General features: G+C 36.0%; 1 long non-coding RNA gene across 1 annotated transcript; it reads right to left on the bottom strand.

The window, feature by feature from the left end:
- Nucleotides 1-11,505: 11,505 nt before the first annotated feature.
- Nucleotides 11,506-12,094, bottom strand: LOC138134103 (uncharacterized). The gene is made up of 2 exons (XR_011160637.1): nucleotides 11,816-12,094; nucleotides 11,506-11,756 (listed from the first exon to the last, which is right to left on the bottom strand). It is a non-coding gene; the product is annotated as an uncharacterized lncRNA (long non-coding RNA).
- Nucleotides 12,095-17,337: the final 5,243 nt, after the last annotated feature.

The raw sequence follows: 17,337 nt of genomic DNA, 5'->3' as shown, positions 1-17,337 counted from the left end.
AATATCTATGTGATCTTGATGAAATCTGAGGGACACTGATGAACAGACCAGTCAAAAGAGTGGAGCAGTCTACTTTATTGTGGAATAATTTAAAGAGGAAGGTCACCGTATCAAGTACCCGTCTAACTTTGAGGGGGGGTAAAATTAAACCTGGAACACAAGAAATCATAATCAACACCAACGGGCGGATAAGTTCCGTCTTTCTTAAAGGAGAGATACTTTAGAAATTTACGTTGTACAAATTCGATAGAGTTAGTATATGTCACATAATACGGAGAAATATTATAGAACCATATTCCAAACGAGATCTTACAAGCGAAAAATACAACGTTGTTAAGCATTTCTCGGAACGAAACTCATTGCAAGATCTAAATAAAAATCCGAGAAGTTTCAATGATGCAGCAACAACAGAGCTAATATGCACCTCAAAAACCAGCCTAGAATCAAACCAAATACCGAGGTCCTTGGTGGAAGAACGACTAGACAAAGTATGGTTGTCTATCTTGTAATCAAATCAACGCGAATACGAAACAGAAATGCACTTGTCCTTATTCAGAAGTAATTTGTTTCTGAAGCACCAATCAGACAGCAAGTCAACATTCGATTGTAGTTCTATACAGTCATGCATGTTATGTATTCTCGAATATAACTTTAAGTCATCAGCATATAAAAGGGAATCAACGGTGAAAATCTCATTAATGTCATTTATAAACAACAAGAAAAGCAATGGACCAAGACTCGATCCTTGTGGAATGCCAGAATTAACTGTAAAGCGAAACGAACTGAATCCCATATACTCAACATATAGAACCCTATCAGACATATATGATTTAAGTAGAGATAAAAGAGAAGGACTGAAACCGAAGGCACTCAATTTACTAAGAAGGATGTTGTGGTTAAGCTTGTCAAAAGCCTTCGAAAAGTCAGTGTATATCACGTCAACCTGAGTATTGTTATCAAGAGCATTGGCAATGTAGTCGGTAATGCATACTAGATTTGTAATCGTAGAACGCGAAGAGACAAAACCATGCTGACTTTCAGAAATATGACACTTAACATTTGAATAGATAAACCTATACAATACAGATTCAAACAACTTAGAAAAATTAGACAGAATTGTGACGGGGCGGTAATTATTAATCAGACTTCTATCTCTAGACTTAAATATTGGACAAACACGCCCAACAAACAACGTTCAACCAAGGTTGAACAAGACACGAAGAGGAGGGAGAAGTAAGTACTTACAGTCTTTAATCAAAAAAGCAGGAATTCCATCATCACCCGAATATAGACCCGACTTAAGCAATCCAATGGATTCCAAAATATCAGCATCCGAAACAGTGTTTCTAATGGAATGTAGCATTTCCAAGAACATCTATTAAATTCGCAGGAGCATCTGCAGTATCGTATGAATTCTTAAAATGAGTCGCAAAACTGTTCACAATTTCAGAAAATGAGTTCAAAGAATGACCACCATTGCTCATACGGGAAGGAATCCTACTTCGACCCTTCCTGTTGTTAACAAATGACCAGAATTTCTTAGGATCACCGACCAAGTTTTCTTGTAGTTTAGAAATATAATCACGGAAAGCCATATCAATTTCACGCTTCACGTCACGTCTTAAGTTCTTAAATTCTAAAAAATATGATGGAAGACCAGTGCGCTTGTATTTTTTGAAAACATTGCTCTTCTTCCTGATTTTAGTAATGATCGCAGAATTCAACCATACAGGATAGTGCCGCGTCGTACATTTCTTGAGTGGTACATGAAGATCAAACATTTCGTATAGTTTAGAATAGAAACGTTCACACATAACATTAACATCATCACAAGCTGATACGAAGCTCCAATCAACATCCATAAGTTCTCTATACAAACCTACAAAGTCAGCCTTCCTAAAATTGTAAGTGGCAACATCAGGAATCTGACGTGCAGTAAACGACTTCGCAACCTCAATAGTACAGGAACAGAACAGGGCAGGATGATGTCTGCTTTCAATCAACATCGGCAAGCAATCATGATGTACTTCACAGTTGAAATCAGCAATCAAGAGATCAAGTAGTCTACCTAAATCATTGTAAACGACATTATGTTGAGAAAGATTCAATATATTCAAAAAGTTTGTAACAGCTGAGCATCTGGAATCAGACACACAACCATCGACACATCCAAACCCAGGAGCATTGAAGTCACCAACAAGTAGGACTTTTGAAGAAAGAGAACTAATCATCAACTCAAGACACTCCAACGCAGTTAAAAAATCCGAAATAGTCAAAAATGGAGGAAAGTATAAAACAAACACATAAATATGTGTCAAAGAGTTCAACAAAACCTTACAGCAAACCACATCAAGAGAAGGCACAATCGTACGAATTGCCGATACATCAACCATTTCAACACTAAGAGTGTTACGAGCTAGCAGCAAGACACCACCACCCCTAGACAGACCCAGAGTAGCAAAATTTCTGTCACATCGAAATACATAAAACAAATCATGATTAACAAGTTCGGAGGAATAGACACAGTCAGATAGCCACGTCTCAGAAATGGCTATTAAATCAAAGTCGGATGTAGAAGCTGAGTTAAAAAAAGAATTAATCTTACTATTCATACCACCAACATTTTGGTAGTATAAGCTTAAAATAAACGTAGAGTGAGATTGTGATATTGTGTCATTCATAAGTTCATAACAGATGGGTTGCGGGAAAGTGAAACATCTCTCCCCCGATGATACGAATGCAGTGGTTGCTATTCGAGACTAAGGACCCTGCTTTTGAAAGTAGCAAGTTGTGATTTGTAAGTTGTACACTTGGAATTGTCCCATGCCGCATGGGTACAGTCAATGTCCGGATGTTCATCTCGAAGCGCCGAGCAGTTAATACACTTTAAAGTTGTGGATGTACAGTCCTTAACACAATGATGACCGGCACACCTGGGACAAGTCGGTTCAGTCTGACGACATTGTCGCGAAAGGTGATGAAAGCCCGAGCAATTAAAGCAACGCCGAAGATCAACAGCATCCCACACTCTACAGTAATCGTACCCAATGAGAAGTTTACCCGCAGCCAAAATGTTACGATAAGACGCAACATCCACCTCCAACAACGCCTGATTAAGGGTGGTATTGTTGCGCAGCGGAGAAAACTTTTTCAGAACACATTTAAAGCTTTTACTGAAGAGGGATTTGTTCTGACTCAATATATATTCTAGCAATTTATCTTGGGATACAGAGGAATCAATGTGCGAAATTCTAACTCTCGGATGCAGCAGAGGCAGGTCCTTCACGTTATAACCTGACAATCTGTCAGATATCAAGCCCTTAATCCTGGTGGAATCTTCCAGACTATCACAAGTAATAATTACTCCACCACTTCGGTTCCCCTTAATGTTAGAAATCGCTATCTTGGAAGCTATGGGGTCAATATTAGTAAATAAACATTTCTTGATATCGGAAACAGTCTGATTTTCATTTTTCGGTCTTAGAATGACAGATGACTTTTTAGTGACTTCCGAGTAAGAAAGAGGTAGATCATTGGTAACTGCTCCGAGCTCAACCGTGTTGGTATTCTTTAAGTCTTTTATCAAAGTATTGTGAACTGTAATAATTTGACTCTGTTCTTCAACAATTGACACACATTTATTTACGGATTCAGTCAACAGATCAAGCTTAGATGAGCCCTCAATTGCAAGACATTCATCACAAACAAATTGAAAATTGTTATATTTATTAAAGACCTTTACATCATTATCATCAAATTTCAAACATTTTATGTGAAATCTAGATTTGCACACGTAACATTCGATGCATTTATCGAAATGTTTCAAAATTGTGCTACATAATTTGCAAGCAGGCATTATGCAGATACAAGCAATAAGCGAGAGAGACGAGAAACAAAATTGGCAGTAAATTCAGTAGAGTGTGATAGCACTGATAGCACAATACTATCAGTAACGCAAAAAAAGTGGTTTTTGCCGCCACGAAATCACATTTCCACCTTCAACAATAAGAAAAAGGTATAAAATGGAACAAACTCACCCAGCAACTAGAGTGAGAAGAAAAAAAACAAAAAAAAAGGAGACGAGAGGACACAGGCCCTATGCAGCTATGCTGAATTCGCTCCCAAAAATCCCAGGGAACACTCGACAAAAAGCGAAAACAACGGAGCACACACGCACGACATGCACACGCGTCCGTCGCGAATTTTAATTGTCTTATAGAGAAAAGCGTATTTTAACATAACATAAGGTGTGAGCTGAAATGCACCATGAAAACAGTATAAGATATTACGATATTAGTGTTAGAAAAACGATTTAATTTAATTTAAAAAGGACAGACCAGATTTAACAGAGATTCGGCAACAATGTACCTATTCAGAAAATATAATCCTAAACTGAAAGCAACCTAATCTAACACAAAAAGTGTCAATTTCCTTTAGGGAATTTAGTTATCACCGATGTACTGCCAACAAAATCACTAGATGGTCATAGCCAGAGGTTACACCGTTACAACGTTTGCGTTTGTCGTGTCATCGTGTCTCGTATCCGCCATTGTAAGCAGTATGACTTCTAAAGAAGGATTATTAGGACATTATCCGAATATTGGAAGCAGTAAGTTTTAATATATAGGTATGGACTTATGTGTCTGTTGGTCTTTTAATGTATAAATAAATTAGACGAATTGCCCTGGTTGATTGGGTGTCTACCTGAAGAGGAAATAGACGACGCTAAGAAGTTTTTTTACGCAGCTGCTACAAAGATGTGACTATACATGATGTCGTACCAGTGAAACGAAATTGTCAACCATCATGTGCATGGAGGGTCTTGTACAAAATGAGAGATCGAACTCCCGATTTTGTTGAAACAGGTAAAAGCGGCAAGGATTTCATCATTCCGTTGCCGGACAATGACGAATAATTAAAAAAATTGTTTAATCGTGTAAATGCAACGGTTTTTGGAATGAATGTGGATCAAAAAGGCTATACATATGATAAAGTTTATGCTAGAGTAGACTATGTTCCAATTCGTTGTGTATGTCCTGTGCAGGATCTTAATGTGATCGCAGAGGTACCTCGTATGCGGTCCTCAATTACAGAGGTGTCCATGACTTTCTACAACATGAAATTGTAATTTGATTATTTTTTAGTTTTTAGTTATTATAATGTGAAATTAAGTTGTTGAATAATGTTAAATTAAGTTGTTATTATATATAATGTGAATTAAGTTGAAAGGGTTGAGAAATTAATTTATTTTGAATAAAGTAATAGTATATTATGTTATGAGGAGCAAAAATGAAGTTTTATGTGCTGCGGCTGGTAGATTGGCTGCCGAACGCAGTGAGGCAGACAAACCAGCCAAAGCACATAAAACCATTTTTGCTCCGAATAACATATACATACCAGTGGCGGCTCGTGCCTTGATTAGTAAGGTAGGCGACAAAATATTATAAAATCTAGGTATAAACTAAGTACTTATAATCTATTGGTGATAAATAGAGAACGGAATAAGATGTATTTTCTTTCGTTGCTTTTTTGACTTATTTTTCCGGCAAGGTAAATTTCCACACCACCCTAAGTTTGAGGTATTACCGCGGCGCGTTATCATTTTTTTTAGTGAGTGATTCGCCAATAGCCCTATTCTCACTTAATAACTAAAATAAATTCTTGAAAACTTAAAATTATTTAAAAATTCTATTAAACAAAATACTTATACGAATAAAAAACAGTAAATAAAATAATAAAAAATAAAATAATAACAAATCTCCTGTTTAAAGATGTCAGTCGACAGATTATTTTTTATATATTAAGTTAATGCGCCTGTCTTTACTTGTAGAGAAAATTTGAATTATGTCATCATAAAAAGTTTCATTTTTGTAAAGCTCGCAGAGTAGTTCTTTTTCAATTGAAAGTAAAGAAAGTGAAGTGAGTCTATTTTGCGTCATGGAATTTCTGCTGTAACTTTTTATTCTCTTTAGGCAAGAAAAATTTCGCTCAACACTAGCTGTAGCAGCTGGAATCGTAGCGATCAAAACAAATAACTTATAGGCTTCAGAAAATATTTCGATTAGTTCATTTTGAGTAAATGATTGCAATATCTCTACAACCTTTAAATTTTCAAATTGTGTATCGTTATAAATTACACTTAACTCGTTAATTAATTTCTGTTTGTCAAATATAGAGGAGTACTGTGTAAACAAAATATTTATTAAATGAAGAGGAAAATTATTTGCAAAACTTTGAAATTTGGAACTATCAGCCAGAGCAAAATATTTTAAGTCTGCCAAGTCTTTGAAACGAACTTCTATTTGCACTATAATATTATCAAGAATTTCAAAATATAGCGCTTTACATACAGTGGTCTGGTCCATATTGTTATTGGATACTTTCATTCTCTTAGGTGGGTTCTGTTCTATAACTGATGATAATTTGGACTGTGCTTTTTGATAAAAAACAATAAAATTGTCCTCATTTCTTAATTTTTTAATTCTCATTAAAGCATTTTCGATTTCTTGTTGGCAATAATTTATATCTAAGCATTTACGTTGTAAAATAGAAAAAAGCACATCAGTAATGTTGAAAATTTCATTATAGACACCGGTAAGAAAAGCAAATTCAAAATTTTGAAAATGTTTTAAATAGCCTCGGGCACCATTTATTGATTCTGCTCCAGAACTTTGATCATCAAATATTCGTGAAAATACGCTTATTAAATTATTCCACTCTGAATCAACGATATGTATTATTTTTGACCTTGAAGCCCACCGAGTTTCACAACTTTTCGGAATTCTCTTGCCAATAACTGAATCCAAAACAAATGTTCGTTTAGCAGACTGGTTGAAGAAGGCAGGAATAGATGTTAAGGTGGCGAAAAATATACGACAATTTCGAATGCATTTTGAACCGTTCTGCAATACTAAATTCAAACGATGAGCACAGCAATGAGTAAAAAGTGCTTTCGGAGCATCACCTTTAATTTTCATTTGTAACCCGTTCAAAGATCCAGCCATAACACTTGCCCCATCGTAACACTGGGCCACCAATTTGCTCTTAAATTCATATGGCGCCAAAACATTTGTAATAAGAGTATATAGAGCATCGGCAGTTCTGTCTTCACTGACATCAAAAAATCCTAAAAACCTCTCCTTTATTTGACTTAGTTTGTTCACAAACCGTATGGACAGCGCGCATTGAGATTTTTCGAGAATATCCGTTGTATCATCCGCTTGAATAGCAAAAAAACATAGCAGATGTTATTTCCTCGCGTATTTTAATTCTAACAAAATCAGCAACACATTCTATCAAATCGTTCTGAATAGTCTTTGATAACCCAGTGAAAACACCCCCAATTTTTTTAATGTGTGCTTGAATTTCAGAGTCACGTTTAATTAGAAGATTGAATATTTCTTTAAAATTGCCAGTGTTGAACGAATTATTGGATTCATCTCGACCGCGAAATGCAAGTTCTTGCTTTGCCAAAGTAACGGTTACGTCAATCAAATATGTCAACAAAATTCGATTTTTCCTTACCTCTTCATTATATAATTTAATAGATAAAGCACCATGCGCTTCTAATGCATCCCCAATTGTGGGAGCATTTTTTTCGAGGCGTTTTAAACTTAAACAGTTCTGCAAATGGTCTTTAGATGCCTCGTGTTTTTTTACAGCAGCCGATAAATTTTTTAAATCTGAATATCCTCGCGAAACCCAAATATTCTGTCTCAAATTTGTCAAAAGTAAACATGGCCAACAAAATAAGTTATTTTTAAAAATGCTGGCACATAACCACTTATGGCTTGTATACCACGTATATTTAAATGACCGCGAAAATGATTGACCATGTTTTTTATCACTAGATAAAATTGAAATGTTTGGCACGGGACGGCCCAATGAAACAATTTCAAAACGTTCCTCATTCCGGCGCTGCGAAAAAGGGTTTTCCATAAGGCTGCAGACAATATCGTGTGGTACATCCATCTCTAATAAAACTTTAACTTATCCAAGGATAGAAAAAAATACCTATTACCCTCCTGCCTCCTGAATTCCTGCCTTGCACCCACTCACTTAACTACACAACGAAGTCAAAACAATGGGCATTTCCTTAACGACACTGGACTGAACACCAATCCCCCTACCTCACGCCCCGCGAATACGGAAAAAATCATTCGTCGATCCGATAAATCCTAAAGGCAGCCGAAGCTCGTGCCTGCTTGAGTCGAATAATATGCGAAATTTAACGCAGAAGCGAGACATTTTTCTATATGGATAGGGTAGAGCGAGCGAGATAATGCGCTATGGTTGACTCGTTTTTCAGGCGTAAATTAAATGTCGCCTGGGTTCTCGTTCTGGATTGTGGAATTATAATTATGGTAGGTGTAGATTTTTTTATTCCGACGCATATCTTTCCTATGCTTAATAGAGTAAAAAGACTTGAATAAATATATATTGATATATTTTTTAAATATGTATATGTAATTACCCATAAAAAAATTTAATTTGATTCGGACGGCGGGTAGGCGGCGCCTACCTTGCCTACCCTGGCGAGCCGCCACTGATACATACTATTTTGTCTTCAAACCCAGTGGCGGCTGGTCAGGGTAGGCAAGGTAGGCACCGCCTAACCTTCGAAATTTAGAAAAATAAAATTTTTATTTTAATACTGTTACGTATATTGTATTAATTTTAATTCTCATTTTTATCGGATCTTTTGGTAACTTTTATAATGAAGTGCGAAATAAGTCGTGTGCCATAGCTATCCATCTCACTGCTCTGCTCAGCCTTTAGCGGGTCGGCGACAATCTGGAAGTCAGTGTTGCCAGATCTCACGATAAATCGTGAGATCTCACGATTTCATTGCAAATCTCACGATCTCACGATAAGGGCCTTTTATCTCACGATTTTTCCATCAATTCATATGAAGGTAATTTTTTTAAAAACTGTAACGAGAAATGATGAAATTGAAAAAAATTTTTGTCAACGTCAACTTCGTTTAATTTATGCTGTCAGTGATTTTTATCATTTGCTGCATTATCATCATAGACAAATCATAGATTATCATGCGCAGTTCAGATTTAGTAGGTCATGATATCATCAAATACTGCTGCCATCTATGGTTAACATAAAGTAACAGTATATAAGAGAAGGTCATGAAAGAAGTAACGTTCACGTTGTTTTGGGCGTAATGGGAGGTCATAATTTATTTCTGACATGCGAACTTATCAAAATGAACATAACATGTAACCAGGATTGAGTAGGCGTTGAAAATACGTAGTTAACCATTTGGAACAGTTTGAATTTCCCGCCGTTTGACACGAATGACATTTGTTTATGTTTAATCGGCACATACCTACTTCAAAATGCTTGTTTTTAGTAAAGGGTGCGCTTAGACAGAATAGGAATTGTTAGTTATTCTATTTTTAATGCAAAACATTGCAAAGAAAAAAAAAGATTTTTTTTTGTTTATAAATTTTAGGTTAGCTGTCAAGATGCTCTATATAATAAATTACAACTGTTAATTTATACTTAAAAAAACTAAACAATTGACAGTTTCCAACGCCTTCCCAGCCCAGGATTTCACTTGCACGGCTGATACATTCAAAAATCATCCATTTCCGAATTCTCACGATTTCTCACGATTTTTTCCGACAAATCTAACGAAATCAGCTTGACACGATCTGGCAACACTGCTGGAAGTTTTAAGATTCGACTGATTTATTTTCCACTACGACAATTACAAAGCGAAAAACTAAGCGATCTTGCGCGAAAGCAATGATTTCAGGCAATTTCTTCGTTCGCCTCCGCCGCTTTTCGTAAGCACACGTGAAAAATGTATCGTGCTCGGCTAATTTCAACTTTATGGCAAGTTTGCTTTAGTCAAGGTTGTTTCAGTGTTTAGCGGTAGTAGTTAAAACAGGAGATTTAGGTGATTCCTCAGAGGTCCTCGGGTGTTTTTTAGGTGTTGAATTGCTTTGGCAGGTTTTGTTCAGGTCAGGTCAGGTTGGTATAATAAGTACTGTCCCTAAGTTTATAATAAAAGACAATAACAGGTTGACCGTTGGCTTTTCGGCATTGGCGCCTAAACTAAATCAGGTCGATCTTTTAATATTACCTTACAGTATTTTTGATTATTTGGAGAGCTAATTAATACTTTCTCCCATTCTTATTTAATAAAATGGATGTATACAGGGTGTTTGAAAATTGCTAGTACAAAAAAAAACTGTGGCATCTGGAAGCCCTAAGAAATCCAAGAAACCAATTTTTAATTTTTTGAAACAAAAGGGATAAAGTAACCCTATTCCTGCATATTCTACGCCTCAGGCGGGGCAATATTTTTTAAACCTTGGTAACCAAGCGTGATGATCGTAGTGATAATGAAGGACTATACAACAATATGAAAAATTTATATTTTTTTGCAAGATCTTGGCAACCACAGATTGACAGTTTAAGAACATCAAATTTTTTATTTCGTTATTGCTTAACAACGTGAAGTGTCTTTTTAAAATACCTTAACTCAGTGGTGCACTAACAATTTTAACCCAATTTTTAGTAATTTTTATCTCGAAAACTAGAGGATTTTTATTAGAATTTTCTTTTGCTGATGACTTCAACTCACCATCACCAATTACCAGGTTTTTTTTGTACTAGCAATTTTCAAACAGCCTGTATAACGACATTATATGCAGTTTGATAGAAACGCCGTTTTCACGGCGAAATGAACAAGAACGCAGGGAAATTCTTAGCATGAATCGCCCCATACCGAATATTAATATTCTGTCTTCAGATAAAAAACAAGGTCAGGTATTTTCTCGGTCATTTAAAGTAAGTTGGTATGAAAATCATAATTGGTTGTGTGGAGTTTATTTAAAAAAGCTTTATTTTGCTGGCCGTGTTTACTTTTATCTACCGTAAAACAAAATGTTTGGGTTTGTAAGGTGTATTCTGATTTAAAAAATCTGTCAACGAGCGTAAAAAACCATGAATCATCGAAAGAACATTTGACGAATATTTTAAGTCTCAAACGTTTGGAAAATAATACAACAACAATTAAAGATACTCTCACTGAACATAGTGCTCTGTCGATTAAATTATACAATGAAGAAGTTAGGAAAAACCGAATTTTATTATCGTATTTAATTGACGTCACAGTTACTTTGGCGAAACAGGAGCTCGCTTTTCGAGGGCATGATGAAAAAGACAGACGAATCATTTTGATATATAAAACCTAACAGGGACGGCTGGTCCATGAGGTCATTTGGGTAATGACCCCCTAAAAAATAAAGGTTTTAAATAAAGAGCTAACAGCAACATTGGGGCGATCATTTTAATAAATAATTCTACAAAAATTTTGCTTGCGGCGCGTTACTCGGGGGGCGGCAGCTCCCCCGCTGTCAGCGACTCGCCATTCTAACCTATTTTGTTTTTACTTTGCTGATGTTACAACCCTTCTTATTGAGAAGCCCAGGGTTGTACGTAACGCTGTGTAACTCCGCAGGGGGGGGGATAGTTTTACACTTGTGCTGGATTTAATGGTATATTGTTCGGCTAATATTCATCTGATTCACACTGTGGATCGCTGGGTTTCCGGTGCTGGGTCGCAGGTGGACAGCTCCGTGCTCGCCCGGAGCAGTCTCCGGCTAGGGTTGATGTCGGGGCTGGATGGTGTGGGCGGGTGGCCTTGATTGCTGCTGCGTGATGGGTCCAGGTGGACCTGGGGAGGAAACGGCGTCTCTCGTCCCCGGTGGTGATACTGTTGACGGTGAAGCCTGCTCTCCACAAAATGGCGTGGTTGTTACTTTCGGAGAGATAAGGAGTTTCAACTTACTCTTCGGTCTGGTGACCCCCCTTGATCCGCTCAACGGCGATATATTACGAGTGTCCCAGGGTTGATCCGCACGACGGCGATGACGCAAACCTTTTTCCCCGGGTTTTGTCACTAATAGCCTGGGACACTAATTCGCGGCGGGTCTACCGTTGATGTTCTTTTCGCCGACAGACCAACCGTCGTACGATGGTCCTAATGTGGTGGTACATTAGACCTCGTAACAGTACCCAGTCGCCTACCCAACACCAGATGCCACGAGCCGCCACTGTTCAAACCTTCATAACAAATTATTTAAGACATGTTAAGAAACCAGGTAGGAATTTCAAATGATTTAGCTAGTTCACTTTACAGCCGCTGATCAGCGGAGATAATCACTTCACGGACACTCCTCAGCGGAGATAATAACTTCACTGACGCTGGTCAGCTCGTTAGATGCCATGACAATAAAGTGACACTTTAGCATTATCAATGCAGCAGTGCAATGTCATATTTTACGGACGTTTGAAGGAAAAAGTATTATATACAGGGTGGTCCCAATATAACCTGCCAAAAAAATTCGGGGTCATTAGAAGGATCTAACAAGTCCAAAACACCCCTTTTCATTAGGTCCAAAATAATGGGGATAAATTAACCCCTATCCACACCTACTCAGGAATTAATTGTTGGTGTTTGTAAGGATGACAGTATCCAAGCAACATAGGTACCTGAATCGTTCATGACAAATCTCAAATCTGACAAACTAAATCAAATTAATGACATTTATTGAAAACGTGTGCGTTAATTCACCAGCTAATTTAGGTACAAAAACTGATTTTGTAGACTGAGATGAATGAGTAATAAATAAAGTCGTGTAAATAAATGTAAAGGTAGTGTGCGCAAAATTGTGGAAGAACTGTGTAATAAGAGTATCGTCTTAATTATGGTTAAATAGCCAAAATAATGTATTGAATAAATTTATTTACACTTTACATATTTGTACTTTCAACTCTAACTGAGAATATCTACTAACTAATGAAAGGTAAACTAGACAAGAAAAATTATTTTATAATAAATGTTCTGTGCCTTCCGTTGGCATTTAAGCACATTTGAGTACGTCGGTACCAATTTTCATAAACAGCATTCAGCATTTCTGGGTTTTTACGAATCTGGTTCGCGGCGTCTGTTACGCGTTTCTGGAGTTGCCCTTTTGCATTTATTTCAACTTCGTATACCAAATCTTTCGTGTGGCCCCAAAAATTAAAATCCAGAGGGGTTAAATGGAGGATCGGGAACGCCATCGTATTGGAATCAGTCAGAACCAATCTCACATAAATGCAGATGTAGTTCCACAAAAGTACAACGGGACGGAAGGACTACTTCAGGAAAACGCTCGCCGTATGGTCGCCTTGCCGGTCTTGAATTACCACGTGTTTCGCCATAGAGTAAATGCAAATCGGCGTATTCTTGTTTTGTGAATTTCATAACTTTTTGAAGGATTCGCAAATTTAAAATTAAATTTGACAAATGTCATAGGTGTTACAGGTACCGTTGCTAAAGAAATTGCAGCCAAGTAACCAGAATTACCTTTTTAAAACCTATTAACTCATTAGCGTACAGCAAATTTTGACCAAATTTTCAATTATTTTTATCTCGAAAACGAAAAGACTTTTCTTAGAAACATTTTTTGTGTATAAGTTCTACTCATCGTCACCTATTATAGGATTTCTTCTGGCAGGTTATATCGGGACCAACCTGTATGTATGTTTGTTTGCTTGGAAAAGTTTATATCCCTAAATTTAAAGGAGAATATTATCTACAATTCAATTTAAAATAAAAAATCAAGTTTTTTTTAAGTTATTCCTGATAAAGAAGAATCTGAATTGTTAAAAAAATTATCTCGTGAAGAACAAATAATATCACACAAACAAGGTGTTCCTGATAATTGTTTAAACAACATTGATTTTATCAATACATACAGTATGTTATTGAAATGAGTTAAGAAAATTTAAACGGTGATAGAACTCATTAAAACAAATTATTTTCTTTCTAAACCCAGATAAAATTTTAATTAGTTAATTAGCCAATGTCTCCGTGCCTACATTAAAAGCGAAAGAAGATAAAAACTTAGATAGTCAAGCAAAAACCAATTCTTTGTTCGTAGTAAGTGAGAGTGACATTGAAGTTACGCACCACACTTGATCAAGGGCACTAACCTTTAAATTAAATGTTCGAAATGACGCCCTCCGTAATCGATGTACGTTCTTGTGTGCCCTTCGAGCCACAGACGCTTGAGTTCTCATCAACATGTCAGAAGTTTATCGAATTGTCTCGGTGTCAACTGGAGTCTCATACACAATCTGTTTTAAATTGCCCCATAAAAAAAGTCACAAGGGTTTAAGTCCGGTGAACGAGCTATTGAAGAAGCCATTGACAAAATGCAATTCGATGTGGTGGATCTACTGATTTTAAGTGTTGACCGTGTTGAAGATGATACGGATGTAATCCCTATTCGGGCAGCGTTCTCTAAATTGTAAAACTGGAAATGTCAATTCCTAATGCAAGTCGTCGGCAACTAACCTTCCGTTCTTCGTCAACAGGACAGGACAGGATCCCTTAAATGCTGGACAGCATTCACAAAGGTACGTGGACAGGGAACTTGGCGACCGGGAAATCTCTTCATGTGCCTACATACAAACGCCTGGTTGCATCAGCATTTAATAAAGCTTCCCAGTAGATGAGCACCATGTCTGTTAACTCTGGATTAGTGTACTTCACCATTTTTAACGATAATTACGGGAAATTCACTTTCTAATAAATTGTAAACACGGCCGCATGCAGGTGAAGGACGTGACTAAATTGTGTCAGTAAGTTTTTGCAAGGCCTATCCGCCTGGGTTTTTGCCATATTTACTTTTTTTGCGTTAACGTTTTTCGTACGAAGCCGTTGTTCTTTCACCGTCCCATCCATAAACGACTCGATGACACGGAATACGGTGAAAATAAATTCGAACATAAATCTGAGTTTTCGAAAAAATGGTAAATAGAAAAGTAATTTGTTTTGATGAGTTCTATCACCGTTTAAATTTTCTTATCGCATTTCAATAACACGCTGTATATCAGCTTGAAAGTAAGATGTGGGTTTATCACACGTCAATTTCAAAAAATTAGAGAGATGACCACACATGTTTGATCATTTGGGCTGTATTCTTTTTTTATTACCTTGTTTCCAAATAAATTGATATTTTTTACCTTCCAGACTTTTTTGACCACAAGAATAAAAATAAATTATAGTCTCATTTTGAATTATTTAAACAATTAGAATCTTTTCATTCTATTTCGATTTTCATTATAATAAGGTATTGAATTTCAATACATCTTAATTAAATTCAATCTATTAGAACTATTACATTTTGAATTATGTATCTTTCTTTTTATTTCTTAGAATAAAATTTCTATCCGTTGGAACAATGGAACAATGTTAAGCAATTAAAAATAAACAACCAAAAATGATCAGATTTTATTTAGTAGTCTAATATGTGTAACTTTTTAACTCAGATTATTATGCCTAGTTTTCTTAGTCATTTTCTTATTTTTTATGCATTTTTTTTTTTACAAAAACCACAGATTCAGTTGTTACGTCTGGCTCACATTTTTTAAGAAATCATGAAAAAAAAAGGTAGTTTTCCTTATTTTTTGGCATACAAATCTGGCTCACATTTTTAAAAAGGCCATAAAAAATAGGGTAGTTTCCATAAAAAAATGCTGTTTCAATAGATACAATGGGCATAAAAACAGATCATTTTCTCAATTTTTTGTGTTTTTGAACAGACCTCAATGGGCTGTTTTTTAAACTCAACAAACTTCAACGACTAAAACTTGAAAATCAACTCATTTTTCTAAAAAATTGATGTTTTTGGAAAATCTGAGTTAGAAGTTAGGGGTTATAGTATTGCCGTTGTAACTTTTTATCTGCTCCGCCCACCAAAATTGACCAATCAGAATCAAAGCCAGATTCAATCTGTACAACTTTTCATCACATTTGCAACGTAAAAAAGTTAAGGTTAGAATTTTGCTGTCAACTCCACAATTATTGTTTTAGGTTCTAAAAAATAAAATGTCATTAAGACAATTCGAATGTCAGAAATTTTTACTGTGTAAATCAGATCGTCTTAACAACCTATTTGATTGGTAACTAAGAAAATGAAATGGGCGGGGCAGATAAATTGTCCTTAGTATAAAAATCAGGTCAAATTCAACGTTGTTTTTGATGTTTTGGTAGAAATATCGGTTTTTGTTGAAAAAAAAAATGCATAGAAAATAACCCCCAGCCCTTCAGCTAACACAAATGACAACTTCCAGGAAGTTAAAAGAAGAAAGAGTCATAGTCATAGAACCTCGTACATACAGGGAAAGAACGAAGCCAAGAATACCACTCTAAAGGCCGCACCAAGAAACGCATGGATATACATAACGAAACTGGATAAGGATACTACCGAAACTAAAATTAAGAACCATCTTAAGCATATTTGCCCGAATATATCGTGTGAAAAGTTAAAACAGAAAAATTCTCAAATCAGTTCCTTCAAAATTGGAGCACCCTTTGACCTCAAAGACAAGATTTCTGATGCAAATGTCTGGCCAACAGGCACACTGATTAACCGATATTTTTTTCCAGCAGCCTCCAAGAAAATGACAACAAGCTGAACTTCCAGATATTTCATGTCAATATTCAATCATTAACAAACAAAATGAGCGAACTAGAAATATTAATTAGTGACATCCAACCAGACATTTTATGTCTTACAGAGACCTGGCTGACCGCTGAACAATTGACAGCTGCCAGCCTTCCTGGTTATTTTTTCGAGTCGTACTTTTGCAGGTCTCAGACCATTCATGGAGGCTGAATAGTTTACTGTGAAAATGGACATTCGGCAATGCCAGTAACATTAACAACATGAGTATATCTGTGGCGGTCGTGAAAAAGTAGGTAAGTCGAAAATGTTAATTTTTCAGGGCAACGATTCAAAATTCCACATCATTCCTAAAATCCTGTAATTAAATAGAAACTTCTTTCTACCTGTACTTGCTTTCAATATAAGTAAATTTTAAACTGTGAAAATCTGAATTATTTAACTCCATGATTTATTATTAAGGTGTAAACATCGTTAACTCATTTTTGAAATTATTTGACTTACCTACTTTTTCACGACCGCCACAGATATAATACATTCATTTTTGTTTTAGACCAGAGTAGGCTATTTTAATTTTTTTAAATGTTGGTATCGGCGCTATGTCAAAATAACAAAATCAAAATTGTTCGAACCGCCAGTGTCAAATTTGACATTATTATTAAGTACCTATTAAGGTAAATTAGTTTTAAATTTGTGCAATATTTGCATTTATCACTAAATACACACATTATTGAGTCCTCGAAACTATGTAGTTAATTGGAAAATGATAATGCTTGGCTACATGGTCATGAATTTTGACAAGAAAGTGTAACCTCAAATATTATACATAACGTATATTGTCATTCAGCCACAG

This window comes from Tenebrio molitor, chromosome 6 (genome assembly GCF_963966145.1).
Source record: "Tenebrio molitor chromosome 6, icTenMoli1.1, whole genome shotgun sequence".
In the NCBI taxonomy this organism is placed as follows: domain Eukaryota; kingdom Metazoa; phylum Arthropoda; class Insecta; order Coleoptera; family Tenebrionidae; genus Tenebrio; species Tenebrio molitor.
The sequence above is the reverse complement of the archived record's forward strand: the minus strand, read 5'-3'. Positions and strand labels throughout refer to the sequence as shown.